At 43.5% G+C, this 14,598-nt stretch overlaps 3 non-coding genes across 3 annotated transcripts; 2 read left to right on the top strand and 1 right to left on the bottom strand.

Moving 5' to 3' along the window:
- Positions 1–3,738: 3,738 nt before the first annotated feature.
- TRNAL-CAA (transfer RNA leucine (anticodon CAA)) lies at positions 3,739–3,846 on the top strand. Its single transcript has 2 exons — positions 3,739–3,776; positions 3,801–3,846. It is a non-coding gene; the product is annotated as a tRNA-Leu (tRNA).
- A 2,969-nt stretch (positions 3,847–6,815) lies between these two features.
- TRNAL-CAA (transfer RNA leucine (anticodon CAA)) lies at positions 6,816–6,922 on the top strand. Its single transcript has 2 exons — positions 6,816–6,853; positions 6,877–6,922. It is a non-coding gene; the product is annotated as a tRNA-Leu (tRNA).
- A 6,051-nt stretch (positions 6,923–12,973) lies between these two features.
- LOC112209567 (U6 spliceosomal RNA) lies at positions 12,974–13,079 on the bottom strand. Its single transcript, XR_002944405.1, has one exon. It is a non-coding gene; the product is annotated as a U6 spliceosomal RNA (small nuclear RNA).
- Between the last annotated feature and the right edge of the window lie 1,519 nt (positions 13,080–14,598).

The following is a 14,598-nucleotide window of genomic DNA, read 5'->3' as shown; positions in this document are numbered from 1 at the left end:
AGACATTGCGGAAGAAAGTGAGTTTTGCTTCTTGCTTCCCATGTATTACTTGGCCTGCTGCTTCCCCAGTGCCTAGCTCCTATATCATGCATGCCTTTCCCCTGCATCAGTCTCCTGCAGCACCCAGCAACCACTAATTTTCCCTGGCATCTTCTTTGAGTGTTTTGTAGTAGAGTGCCCTCAGTGAGAGACCTCTCCACGAAGAGCTTTTCAAGAAACCCTTGAAGATTAATTTCCAAAAAATTCCAGAGGACAGATTTCAAGCAAATTCTGCTGGCATAGCACCATGAGCATTTCTCTGCTATTCCGTGAGTCACAGCCATGCTCTCCCCAACAAGGTCTGGATCTTAGCCAGGGGTGGGGTGAGAGGTAGAGGGCACTTCTTTTAGTGCTTTGTTTCAGCCCCAGGTGAGGTCACTTCTATGTTCAAATAACTGTGTAATTTCTCTCTCCTGATTGCACCAAGACTGATACATACCTAACTATTGTTACATAACAAATCATACTAAAATGCAATGGCTTAACTTAAACAACAATTATCATTTATTCTCTCTCACAGATGTGTTGGTCAGGAATTTGAGCAGAAAACAGTGGGGACAGCTTGTCTCTGCTCCATGATTTCTTAGGACTCAACTGGAAGACTATAAGGCTGGTTGCTGAAGGCTGGGCATGGTGGCTTACACTTGTAATCCCAGCACTTTGGGAGGCCAAGGTGGAAGGATCCTTTAAGCCCAGAATTCAAGACCAGCCTGGCCAACATGGCAAAACCCCATCTCTTCAAAAAATTTTTAAAAATTAGCTGGGCATGGTGGTGCATGCCTGTAGTTCCAGCTACTCAGGAGACTAAGGTGGGAGAACTGCTTGAGCCCAGGAGGGTGAGGCTGCACTGAGCCATATGCATACCATTGCATTCCAGCCTCGGTGACAGAGCAAGACCCTGTCCCAAAAAATGGAGGGAAGCTGGTGGCTAGAAATAATCTGAAGAATCATTCACTCACATGCCTGGCAGTTGCTGCTGGCTATAGACCGGAGGCCTTAATTTTTCTCCATGTGTTCTGCTCCTATGGCCTAGTTTAGGCCTTCTCAGAGCACCATGACTGAGTTCTGAGGGCAGATGTCTTGAGAAAAAGCTGGTGGAAGCCTCTACCACGTTTTATGACCTAACATTGGAAGTCTTGGTGTATCACTTCCATCATGGTTACAGGCCTATCCAGATTCAAGGGAAGGGAATGTAGACCCCCACCCCTCAAGGAAATGTGTCAAAATTGTATTAAAATAAGACAACGTGTGATGAGATATGTTGGTGTGGCCATCTTTGGAAAATACCGTCTGTCTCAAGTATTTTTTTATGGCTGAACCCTAACCACTCAGAAGCCCCTATCACTTCAGATTCAATTTATTCCTAACTTGTAAAGAAAGATTAGAGAAAATAAAATAAATATTAAGGAGGTTTTTAGAAAATATACTGCCCAGAAGTTCATGAAACATTGACTATACTGTGCCTCACAAGAAGCAGTGTATAAAAGACAATTGGATTAAGACATATTTCAGTTGCAATTTCAGATTCACATTACATTTTTATATTATTCACTGTCAGGTACCCCAATTTTTTTTTTTTTTTTTTTTTGACACGAAGTCTCGCTCTTGCTCCCCAGTCTGGAGTGCAATGGCATGATCTTGGCTCACTGCAACCTCTGCCTCCTGGGTTCAAGCGATTCTCCTGTCTCAGCCTCCCGAGTAGCTGGGATTACAGGTGCGTACCACCATGCCCAGCTAATTTTTTGTATTTTTTAAGTAGAGATGGGGATTCACCATGTTGGCCAGGCTGGTCTTGAACTCCTGACCTCAGGTGATCCACCCACCTCGGCCTCCCAAAGTGCTGGGATTACAGGCGTGAGCCACCCCACCTGGTCTATCTCAAATATTTTTAACCTACATTTAGAGGTTTTCATTCCCACAGAAAATGTATACATAGACTTCAACAGGAATAGGGAACTACTAGTGCAAATATTCAACATGTGCATATATTAAAATATATACTGCCAATTTTGCATATGATTGAATTGCACTTAGTATGTAGGAAAAGTATAGTTGCATTGAAAAGATTAAAATCTACAAACAGTAATCCAATTTTAAAAAGAGATGTTTCCCGTTTAATTTTAGAGTAACAGATGAGGAAATTACAAATTTAAAAATGATAACTCTCCAGGCCAGGCGCGGTGGCTCACGCCTGTAATCCCAGCACTTTGGGAGGCCGAGGTGGGCGGATCTCTTGAGACCAGCCTGGCCAACATGGTGAAGCCCCATCTCTACTAAAAATACAAAAATTAGCAGGGCATGGTGGCAGGCGCCTGTAATCCCAGCTACTCGGGAGGCTGAGGCAAGGTAATTGCTTGAACCTGGGAGGCGGAAGTTGCGGTGAGCCGAGGTTGCGCCGCTGCACTCCAGCCTGGGCAATAGAGCGAGATTCTTCAAATTTGTGTACCTTCCGTTTAGGCCCTTATAGTTTAATTATAGAAACTCAGTGGCACTCCTCGCTACTAGAATTTTAAATTGTTTCTCTCTTTCACAGTTCAATCCTAGAAAAACCATTGCAACAATGTTCTTTTTCTTTTTCTTTCTTTCTTTTCTTTCTTTTTTTTTTTTTTTTTTTTTTTTTTTGATGATTTCATTTTCACAGTCCTAGAAACGTATTTTTCAGTCATAAAATGTACACTCTTACCTTTAGAAATAACTGTTGCCGGCCGGGCGCGGCGGCTTACCCCTGTAATCCCAGCACTTTGGAAGGCCGAGGCCGGCGGATCACCTGAGGTCAGGAGTTCGAGACCAGCCTGGCCAACATGTTTAAACCCCGTCTCTACTTAAAATACAAAAAATTAGCTGGGCGTGGTGGTACGCACCTGTAATCCCAGCTACTCGGGAGGCTGAGGCAGGAGAATCGCTTGAACCCAGGAGGCGGAGGTTGCAGTGAGCCGAGATCGCGCCATTGCACTCCAGACTGGGGGACAAGAGCGAGACTTCGTCTCAAAAAAGAAATAGCTGTTGCCTCCCACAGTGGGTAATATTTGCAGAAAAGCATCTGAGAGCTCTAGAGAGAGGAGAGACAGGATTATCACTATAGAGCATATGCGACCCTACAGGGCAGAAGACGGTGATGTTTACTGAACTGTGTAACGACATGAAACATGTAAGGATGACTTCCGGTGGTGAAATCACAGTTCGGATAGGCTGAGGAGAAGGGGGAATGCCTAGAAATCCATGTACAGAACAGCCCCACTCTGTTGCTATGGCCTCCTCTTGTCCAGAAAAGTTCCCACTGGCCCTGGGGCAGCATCAAGTTGGAGCTGCTGCATCAGGACTTAAGTCACAAAGAGCAAAGTGACCCCACAGGGTCAGGGTCGTAAGCAGAGGTCTATGCGAGTCAGGAGGCCTGGGTCAGAGGGAGAGGGCAGGGCCGAGAGCGGGGAGTTACTGGAGGAAGGGGAGAGGTGACGTGGAAACGTCTCCTTCATATCTTGTTCCCCAATTCCCATCTTGGTCTCCGGTACTGTAAGAATTATTCAGTTCCGCACTAACAGTTGTATTCTTCTACCTTTCCATTCTGTAATTAGTGAATTCGGAGCTCCTGTTTAGTCGGGCAAATTCCAGAGATAACTTTTGCGGCTGGGATTCAGCCAGAAGGCGAGCCGTAAGCCGTGATTACTCATCATGTATAGTTTCAAAGACTTTTGTCACAGTGTCAGGATGGCCGAGTGGTCTAAGGCGCCAGACTCAAGCTTACTGCTTCCTGTGTTCGGGTCTTCTGGTCTCCGTATGGAGGCGTGGGTTCGAATCCCACTTCTGACACAGTCCGATATTTTGTTTTTCCCTACCAGATTTGTACCGAAAGTTTCGCCAAGGAATGCCACAATAGTTCAGCCGTTTCTACCTCCAAGATTTCCCTCCCCAACCGATGTTCGCCAAACAGGGTCTCGCAAAGAGAGAGGCATCTCTCTTACATCAAACCAATCGACAAAGGAAAACCCCACATTTACAGAATCCTGGGATATTTTCAGTGCCATTTGGACGCAGTCCCGCAGCACTGTTGGAGATCATTTTCTCCTGCGAGAAAGTAAGCAGCGGATTTCCATCTATTGGTCTGTGAATCCGCTAACATAAAAATTAAACAAACAAAAAAAGAAAAGAAAAGAAAAAAGGCACGAGAAAAAGGTCTCCGTTCTCAGAGAGCTCTGTAGGAATGTTCCAGATTCCTGTATATCGTCTGTCTCTCTGAAAGGGGAATCGGACATTGATCTGACCAGCAACTGTCGTAAACTCACACCGCTCTAGCAACGACGGTAACACCCAGTTCTTTTCCTTAGCCGTTCAACTGATCAGTCAACTGATCAGTGACTAAAATCTTCACTGCTTTTCTGCACACGTAAAATAATGTTACAAACTTCTACCAAAAGATTTCCTAGGTTACCTCTAAAACCTAAGAGGAAAGAACCCTCAAGATTACGACACTGCTGAAGACAAGTTTGGGTCATCAATAACAAAAGAAATAATCATCCTGTTAAAAAGAAACTAAGTTTAAAGCTTCTTCTGAGATTGCTTCTCAGAATTATCTGATTTGGATATCCTTTCTGTCTCTTGTTTTTGAAGATAAAAGTTGCATTATATGAAGTACTACATAGATTGAAATCTTGGGCTGAAAATTAGGGTCTTAGGTTTTTTTTTGCAATATTAACATTACCTGGGTTTTCCTCCTGTATAACTTTTAAATTATTACCCAGCAATTCCACTTCTAGGAATCCACCTCAGTGAAATTCCAGCTCAGCTCCATGATTGACCTTGTCAAGTACAGTCCTTCTAGCATTTTGAGGTAGCAGATTGTTAGAGGCAACCTAGATGTCCATCAGGTATACTGCCTATGGTTTTCATACTATGCAGCAGCCACAAGTGACCAAGCAGGTGTACATGTAGCAGGATGAGTAGATTTTTCAAACCGTGTTGAGTGAAAGAAAAGAAGTTATGATTTATTTATTTATTTATTTATTTTTGAGATGGAGTCTTGCTCCCTCGCCCAGGCTGGAGTCCCATGGCGCAATCTCGGCTCACTGCAACCTCCACCTCACAAGTTCACGCCATTCTCCTGCCTCAGCCTCCGGAGTAGCTGGGACTACAGGCACCCACCATCACGCCCGGCTAATTTTTTGTATTTTTAGTAGAGACAGGTTTCACCGTGTTAGCCAGGATGGTCTTGATCTCCTGACCTCGTGATCCGCCCGCCTTGGCCTCCCAAAGTGCTGGGATTACAGGCGTGAGCCACCACGCCCGGCCAGAAGTTAGGATTTAAATCACGCAAATCAACAACGTATTTTTCAAGGATAGTTTATTATAATTTTGTCCGGGCGCGGTGGCTCACGACTGTAATCCCAGCACTTTGGGAGGCCGAGGTGGGAGAATCACTTGAGGTCTGGAGTTCGAGACCAGCCTGGCCAATATAGCGAAACCCCATCTCTACCAAAAATACAAAAATTAGCTGGGCGTGGTGGCACGCGCCTGTAATCCCAACTACTTGAAGGCTGAGGAAGGAGAATCGCTTGAACCTGGGAGGCAGAAGTTGCAGTGAGCCAAGATGGCGCCACTGCGCTCCAGCATAGGAGACAGAGTAAAACTCCATCTCAAACAATAATAATAATAATAATAATAATAGGCCGGGCGCGGTGGCTCACGCCTGTAGTCCCGCCCCTTTGGGAGGCCTAGACGGGCGGATCACTTGAGGTCAGGAGTTCGAGACCAGCCTGGCCAACATGGTGAAACCCTGTCTCTTCTAAAAATACAAAAAAAATCAGCCAGGCATGGTAGCGCGCGCCTGTAGTCCCAGCTACTCGGGAGGCTGAGGCACAAGAATCGCTTGAACCCAAGAGGTGGAGGCTGCAACGAGCCGAGATCGCGCCACTGCACTCCAGCCTGGGTGACAGAGTGAGACTCTGTCTCAAAAATAATAATTTTAAATATTTTAGAGAGGGTGCCTGTATGTTGGGAGAGAGGAAAGGGCTGTATGGTGGGCATGACAAAGAAAAACAACAAAACAGTAAAGGAAAAAGAGAGAGAGAAAGAGAAAGATTTCATTGACCGATAACAAAAATGAGCCATGGACAGTTTGATTAATTTACCTCTCCAAACCTGACGCCTCTTCTTCCTTTCTTACCCGCCTCCATGATTAATTCCACTTTTTCACTCTTCTCACCTCTGCACATTCACAAGCACCTACCACCCTTTCTTGCTCCAGGAACCTCTTAAAATGATAAAATTATTAATTATTTTTCTCCATTCTCCACCTTCATCTTTTCCAACCATTCTTTTGAATTGGGGCAGTTCATTTTTCTGTTACTGATTCTATTTCTGCTTCAAAGTATTCACAGTGTATTTTGGGCTAGGTGGGGGAACCGGAAAAGTAAAAATAAAAATATTGCATGACTTTTGTTTCTCTCTACAAAGCACCTGCTTAGGACGCTGAATACTGAGCTTTGAGGGTCCCTCTAGCCAGGAAACTGTTACGGAGCCAGATGGTAACTTAGGAAGCACTGTTCTGAGTATTTGCCACTTTCCCTATTGTTTCATTTCTGAATTAACCCGAAAGATAGCAACATAAGGTATTTTGATGATGCTATGTTTAGCATCATTTAGAATAGCACCGGGCAAAATAATAAATACCGTTGTGTAAACCAGGAGCGTACGCCACCCATCCGAGGTCTTTTCCTCCCTTGTCGGAGTCAGCGTCTGCTGATTACGAGTTACATAATGAAACTTAAGGAGCAACAGTACGTGTCAGGATGGCCGAGTGGTCTAAGGCGCCAGACTCAAGTTGCTACTTCCCAGGTTTGGGGCTTCTGGTCTCCGCATGGAGGCGTGGGTTCGAATCCCACTTCTGACACAGCTCTTTTGCCCCTTTAATCCTAGGATTGGGGGACTGGGTGCCGTGGTTTACACCTGTAATCTCAGCACTTTGGGAGGCCAAGACAGGTGGATCACCTGAGGTAAGGAGTTCGAGACCAGCCTGGCCAACATGGCGAAACCCCATTTCTACTAAAAATACAAGAATTACCTGGGAGTAGTTGTGGGTGCTCGTAATCCCAGTTACTTGAGAGGCTGAGGCAGGAGAATCGCTTAAACCCGGGAGGCGGAGGTTGCAGTGAGCCGAGATCATGCCGTTGCACTCCAGCCCAGGCAACCAAGCAAGACTCCCTCTCAAAAAGCCAAGAGGAAAAAAAAAAAAAAAAGCAAAAAACCACTAGGATTAGGGGACTAAGCGGGGAGGATTGTTTGAGCCCAGGAGTTCCACCCCGTCTATACAAAAAATGAGCGGTGCGTGGTGGCGCGCGCCTGTAGTCCCAGCTACCTGGGTAGGAGAATGGCTTGATCACTTGAGCCCAGGAGCGCGAAGCTTCAGTGAGCTGTATGATCGCGCAACTGCACTCCAGCCAGGGCGACAGCGCGACATCGTGTCTAAAACAAACAAAAACAGGAGAAAAGGGCTTGAGTTGTAGATTTTACCAAAACCATTTTGCAACTACCACCTTTCAGGAGCTTTCCCCAATGCTTCCGACCACATTTTAACTTAACAAGCCCGTGAGTGGGACTTACGTATTCCCTGTATAATTATTTTCAGCATCTTAATGGTTTCTGCGAGGGTATGCGATAGGCTGGAATATTATTGTACAATCGTCTGGTTTCCTTCCTCAAGGTCAAACCACCACCACCACTTCCCCCCACCCCCTCCCGCCTTTCTTCTTTCCATGTTTCCCCGTTCTTCCTCTCCCTCGCTTATCTAGACCCCCTTTGATTCTTTCTTTGGTGATGGGAGAAGGGATGTGAAGTGAAGGGACAGGATGTAGGTTATTACGGGACGCATGTAAGAGAAATATAAGACCATGATGGATGAACAGAGAGATCTTCGTCTTGATTTAAAACTCTACCGAGTAATATGTATATATATATATATATATATATATATATATATATATATATATATTTTTTTTTTTTTTTTTTTTACAAATCCCTCGTTTTGTTAAGGTAGGAGACATACATCCAATATTTACTTTCCATTCTGTTCCGTAGTAATGTTTTCAATTACTGCCCCAAATTAGCAGCTTTCAGAAACTTCATTTCCTACAGAAATGAAACAACAAACATACACGCAGAAGACAATCCAAACATACTCGAATGTACTGGCAAACAGCTATTGCAAGATCCTATTTTATGTACCCAACGATCAGGGGTGAATTGTTTTTTGTTGCTGTTGTTTTTGTTTTTGGTCTTCAAATGGAGAACTTCAAATGTTACCGGGAAGTGCAAAGTCCTCCGTTCTTGTTTTTTGGTTAAAAGAATTTAAGCAAGAGACAAACAACAACGAAGATAACACCTTAAGGCAGTTTATTGCAAAAACGAAAGTACACTGAAAGCTGAGTCAGAGCAGGCTTCTTGAAGATGAGACAGCGCCAGCTGGCACTGGGGATACCCCCTTTTCGGGATTCTTTTTTAATTTTATTTTTATTTTATTTATTTATTTATTTATTTGGAGTGCAGTGGTGCAATCTCGGCTCACTGTAACCTCCGCCTGCCAGGCTCAAGCAATTCTCCTGCCTCAGCCTCCCGAATAGCTGGGACTACTGGAAAGCGCCACCACACACGGCTAATTTTTGTATTTGTAATAGAGACGGGGTTTCACCATGTTGGCCAGGCTAGTCTCCAATTCCTGGCCTTGTGATCCGCCCGCCTCGGCCTCCCAAAGTGCTGGGATTACAGGCGTGAGCCACCGCACCCGGCCGGGAGTCTTATATGTTTATTCAAAAAGTGGCAAGCAGGAGGAGGTGTGACTAGTAAGCATGTTTTGGGTGATCCTCTGTGTGCACATGCGCTGTGGCTGTACATGCTGGTACATTGCATGTCTCATTAACATCTTAAATCTCCACCCAGGGGTATGTTTTTTACTATTATAATGAGCAAAAGGTTACTTTTGGGGCAAGCAAAACTGGAGCAAACTATACTCCGCTTGCCTTCCTGGGGTGGAAAGTCCCTTGTGGTGTTAGTTCCTGCTTGAGCCAGATAAGTTCAACTGCAAGAAGGGTCCAAGGGCTCTCGAAGTCTCAGATGCGGCTGATGTGTTACAACAGTCATGGCCCCTTTCCTGGGTGTGCCAGAGATGGAGGCCAGCCTGGAGCCCACCTCCCTGTTCATATTTAACTGTTGTTTATTATTATTATTTTGAGACAGTGTCGCTCTGTCGTTCAGGCTGTAGGGTAGTGGTGCGATCTCGGCTCACTGCAACCTCCGCCTCCAGGGTTCAAGTGATTCTCTTGTCTCAACCTCTCGAGTAGCTGAGATTACAGGGTGCCACCACCACGCCCAGCTAAAACCCGACGGGGATTCACCACCTTGAGCAGCCTGGTCTCCAGTGATCCCGTCGCGTCTGGATCCAAAGCGCTGGGATTACAGGCGTGAGCCGCCGCGCCCGGCCAAACACAGCATTGTTTTAAAGGCAATGTGCAATAGTAGCAAACATAAGCCTCTTGAATCAGATATATGTGTTTAAATTCAAGCTCCATCACTTCCGAAAGTAAAATGTGTGGTGTTTTATATTATTTAGATCATTTGTGAAACTTTTCTTCATCTGCAAATGTAGGGAAAATTCTTCAAAATTCTTTGGGTATTGGCCGGGGGCGGTGGCTCACGCCTGTAATCCCAGCAATTTGGGGGGCTGAGGCTGGCGAATCACCTGAGGTCAGGAGTTCGAGATCAGCCTAGTTAACATGGTGAAACCCTGTCTCTACAAAATTACAAAAATTAGCCAAGTGTGGTGGCGTGCGCCTGTAATTCCAGCTAGTCTACTCGGGAGGCTGAGGCAGGAGAATCACAGGAACCCGGGAGGCAGAGGCTACAGTGAGCCGAGATCGCGCCATTGCACTCCAGCCTGGGCCACAGGGCAAGACTACGTCTCAAAAAAAAAAAAAAAAAAAAAAGTTAAAAAATCTTTTGGGGATTAAAAAGAATTTGAGCAGTTACTCAAGAGACCATTCAGCTTCATATTTCTATTTACTGCCTCTGGCATTTTTACCGATTTGCAACAACTCAAATTCTCTGCTCCATCACCATTTCTGGACCAAGGTGTCCTACCTTCCAAACACTTCAGAAAATGTGCTCGGAGTCCCTTTTTCTCTGACAATTAAAATCTTTCAAACTTACACCTCACACCCCATCATGTGCTCGTCATCCAGCATTTGACTTCCCTGTCAAGAATTCTTTCGTCCTCTTTTGAACTCCCAAAATGTACTGGTGTTGTCAGTCACATGAAAAGCCGAAAACCTGACTTTCATACAAATATAACATGAATGTAGTGTTTAAGATTCCATATATCTCACTAATTACTAAGTCAACTGAGAAAACCCCTTCAAAGATGAATTTGAAGAACAAACAACACACAATAGAAAGGCTGAAAATTGTATCTCAACTGAGTAAAATCTTAGGGTTAATGTAAACATGAATCACTTGCGTTATTATCACTTTTCTATAACTTAACTTCTACCATCACAGAGCTTAGCCTAGTGAATAGAAAGTCAAAGATGCATAGCTCTAAAAAAATCAGACACTTGCTAGAGGGTCTGCCAGACAATGCCAACCACGTCACTGAAAGGAAGGACCCAGTAATTTCTGTTGTCAATTTTTAATTCTGACAATTCTTTCTGACACATATGACACGTTATAAAAGTTGCTTTGAAGTAAACATGGGAGATTGTTAAAGGTGATGGAGTCTTGTTGTTTGTTTCTTTGTTTGGAGGTTATTTAGTTCTGACCTTGGTCTTCAGTTTGCCAGTTTATACAACTAGGTGTGTAGATATTTAATTTTAATATTTGACGTCAGGCGGAACATTTAAAAATCTTTTATGCTTTCCTTGGTTTACATTCTTTCTAATGGACTCTTTATATTTCCAACATGAATAAAAATGAATGTATTATTTTACTTTTGTTCTAAATCTTTCTTCTATATCTCCCTACTTGATTATTTTTATTTAAAATGTCAGCTGTATTATGTAGTGTAAAGGGACTCCAAAATCCGCAAAGTCCAAATAAGGTATTTCTTAGGCTCAATACAATGTGCCAGTCAGTTGAGATGGTCAAAATCTAGCAGACCAGAGATATTCTCAAGGTTATTAAAGAGCCCAGAATTTGATTCAAGTAACTAACTCCATATTAATCTTTTCGGGGAAATTTTTGAAGCTTTCACTTGTAAAGATGTCTTTTAGGATAGACAGCAGTAGCAATATATTTTCTACAAACTCTATCAATGCACTTGAAAGAAGTCATTTTAAGAGCTGAAGAGACCCTTTATACCATAAAAAAGGTAGTTTGTGATGGCAGCTGTCTGTGCAAAAGACACATAATTGTCTTGTAAGCTAGGGGTCAATGGAATAAAAACTCTGATGCCCACCGGCAACCAAATCCTATGAAATCAGTTTGTCTGGGGGGAGGGGGGTAGAAGCCTACAAAAATTAGTACAGTTAGCCCTCCATGTCTGTGGGTTTTACATCTGTTGATTAAACCAATTGTGGATCAAAAAAATATTTTTTTAAAAAAAAGGATGATTGCATCTATACTGAACATTACAGATTCTTATATTCTTGTCATTATTCCCTAATCGATACAGTATAACAATTATTCACATAGCATGGACATTGTATTTTAGGTATTATAAGTAATCTAGAGATAATTTAATGTATACAGGAGGATGTGCATAGGTCATAAGTGTAGGGAAAAGAGAGATCAGACTGTTACTGTGTCTAACTAGAAAAGGAAGACATAAGAAACTCCATTTTGACCTGTACCCTGAACAATTGCTTTGCCCTGAGATGCTTTGCCCCAACCTTGAGCTCACAAAAACATGTGTTATATGGAATCAAGGTTTAAGGGATCTAGAGCTGTGCAGGACGTGCCTTGTTAACAAAATGTTTACAAGCAGTATGCTTGGTAAAAGTCATCACCATTCTCTAGTCTCGATAAACCAGGGGCACAATGCACTGCGGAAAGCCACAGGGACCTCTGCCCTGGAAAGCCGGGTATTGTGCAAGGTTTCTCCCCATGTGATAGTTTGAAATATGGCTTCATGTGATGAGAAAGATCTGACCGTCCCCCAGCCCGACACCCGTAAAGGGTCTGTGCTGAGGTGGATTAGTAAAAGAGGAAAGCCTCTTGCAGTTGAGATAGAGGAAGTCCACTGTCTCCTGCCTGCCTCTGGGAACTGAATGTCTCGGTATAAAACCCGACTGTACATTTGTTCAATTCTGAGATGGGAGAAAAATCGCCCTATGGCGGGAGGTGACACATGTTGGCAGCAGTGCTGCCTTGTTATTCTTTACTCCACTGAGATGTTTGGGTGGAGAGAAACATAAATCTGGCCTTCGTGCACATCCAGGCATAGTAAACTCCCCTTGAACTTAATTATGACATAGATTCTTTTGCTCACATGTTTTCTTGCTGATCTTCTCCTTATTATTACCCTGCTCTCCTACCTCATTCCTTTTGCTGAGATAATGAAAATAATAATCAATAAAAACTGAGGGAGCTCAGATACCGGTACCAGTGCAGGTCCTCCGTATGCTGAGTGCCGGTCTCCTGGGCCCGCTGTTGTTTCTCTATACTTTGTCTCTGTGTCTTATTTCTTTTCTCAGTCTCTCGTCCCGCCTGTTGAGATATACCCACAGGTGTGGAGGGGCAGGCCACCCCTTCAATAAGCAAATACTACCTCCTTTTACATAAGGAACTTGAGCTTGCATGGATTTTGGTATCCGTAGGAGATCCTAAACCAATCTCCTACTGATACCAAGGTACGACTCTATTTTTAAAGATCCTGAAGTGTGATTCTAATGTGTAAAGTTTGAGAACCACTGTTCTAGGCTATTTCTGTATCATTGGTTACCCTATTTTTTTTAAAAAAAATGTGGAATGCTTCTCAAATTTGCATGTCATCCTGCACAGGGGCCATGCTAACCTTCTCTGTATAGTTCCAATTTGTGTATATGTGCTGCCGAAGTGAACACAATTCTAATTGCTGCTTGTATATATATAGTTTTTCATTTTATATATAAACAATCAAAGCCAATTTTTATAGTGTAAAGAAAATCCCTTACCATATAGTATAAATCATATTTAACTCTACCCTCTAACAACGATTAAAGTAACTGTGTTTCTCCTTCACATCAAGAATGCCAAAATGGGACAGGTGCAGTGGTTCACGCCTGTAATCCCAGCACTTTGGGAGGCCTAGAAGGGCGGATCACCTGAGGTCAGGAGTTTGAGACCAGCCTGGCCAACAAGGTGAAACCCCATCTCTACCAAAAATATATAAAAAAAAAAATTAGCCGCGCTTGGTGTGTGGTGCCTGTGATCCCAGCTACTCAGGAGGCTGAGGCAGGAGAATCGCATGAACCCGGGAGGCGAAGGTTGCAGTGAGCTGAGATCACGCCATTGTACTCCAGCCTGGGTGACAGAGCCAGACTCTGTCTCAAAATAAAAATAAAAAGAAAAGAAAAAAAAAGGAATACCAAAATGTACAGCGAAGATAGTGTTTTAAATCTCGCCCAGGCGTGGTGGCTCACGCCTGCAATCCCAGCATTTTGAGAAGCCGAGGCAGGCAGATCACCTGAGGTCAGGAGTTCGAGACCAGCCTGGCCAATATGGTGAAACCCCATCTCTATCAAAACTGCAAAAATTAGCTAGGCGTGGTCATGGGTGCCTGTAATCCCAGCTACTCAGGAAGCTGAGGCAGGAGAATCGCTTGAACCTTGGAGGAGGAGGTTGAAGTGAGCCGAGATTGTGCCACTGCACTCCAGCCTGGGCAACAAGAGCAAAACTCTGTCTCAAAAACAAACAAACAAACAAAAACAAAAAATACTTATAAAAATATGAATATTTTCATTGGCATCTTTCTTAGCTCAAATGTATTAAATTATGTGTTATTTATATATAAAAAGCAAAACACATGGTGTTGGTGTTAAGGAAAACATTATTCATGGCAATTGTTAAAGACAGTAAGGAAAACTTTATTAGAGAGGGATTTTGCAGTAGGTGAGAGATACCGGGCTCAACTTTGCATACAACAAGGAAAAGCGGGAATTTATAGCCAAGGATCAGAGTGGGGAGATGAGGTCACTGGATGGAAAATTACTGAAAGGAAACATCACAGGTAAGGGGGTTTCTGGCTAACCTGGCCTGATAGGATTCTTGAAGGCAGGCCAGGGTGATTACATCACTGGAGCATGGTGGAGGATGAGGAACCTGATCAGATATGAAGGGTGATCAGATAATAGAGGATGAGGGATTCTGGCTAAACTGACTTAACACGATTATTGTTAAAAGTGCGCAATGCAGAGCTACAAACATTTAAGTCCAAAAGTCAGGGCTTTTGTTGAGAAGAGCCTTCAGAGGAACCTGACTAGAGTTTGGTCATGAAGAGAATCTTTGTCACTGTTCAAAAAATGTCTGATAAGTAATTAAATTATTAGAGATTAGTTGATATATTATCTAAATGTGTTAGTAATTTAAATGGTTTGGCACCTT

The sequence above is a fragment of the Pan troglodytes genome, chromosome 5 (assembly GCF_028858775.2).
Source record: "Pan troglodytes isolate AG18354 chromosome 5, NHGRI_mPanTro3-v2.0_pri, whole genome shotgun sequence".
NCBI classification, from domain to species: domain Eukaryota; kingdom Metazoa; phylum Chordata; class Mammalia; order Primates; family Hominidae; genus Pan; species Pan troglodytes.
This window is presented reverse-complemented; position numbering and strand designations above follow the sequence as displayed.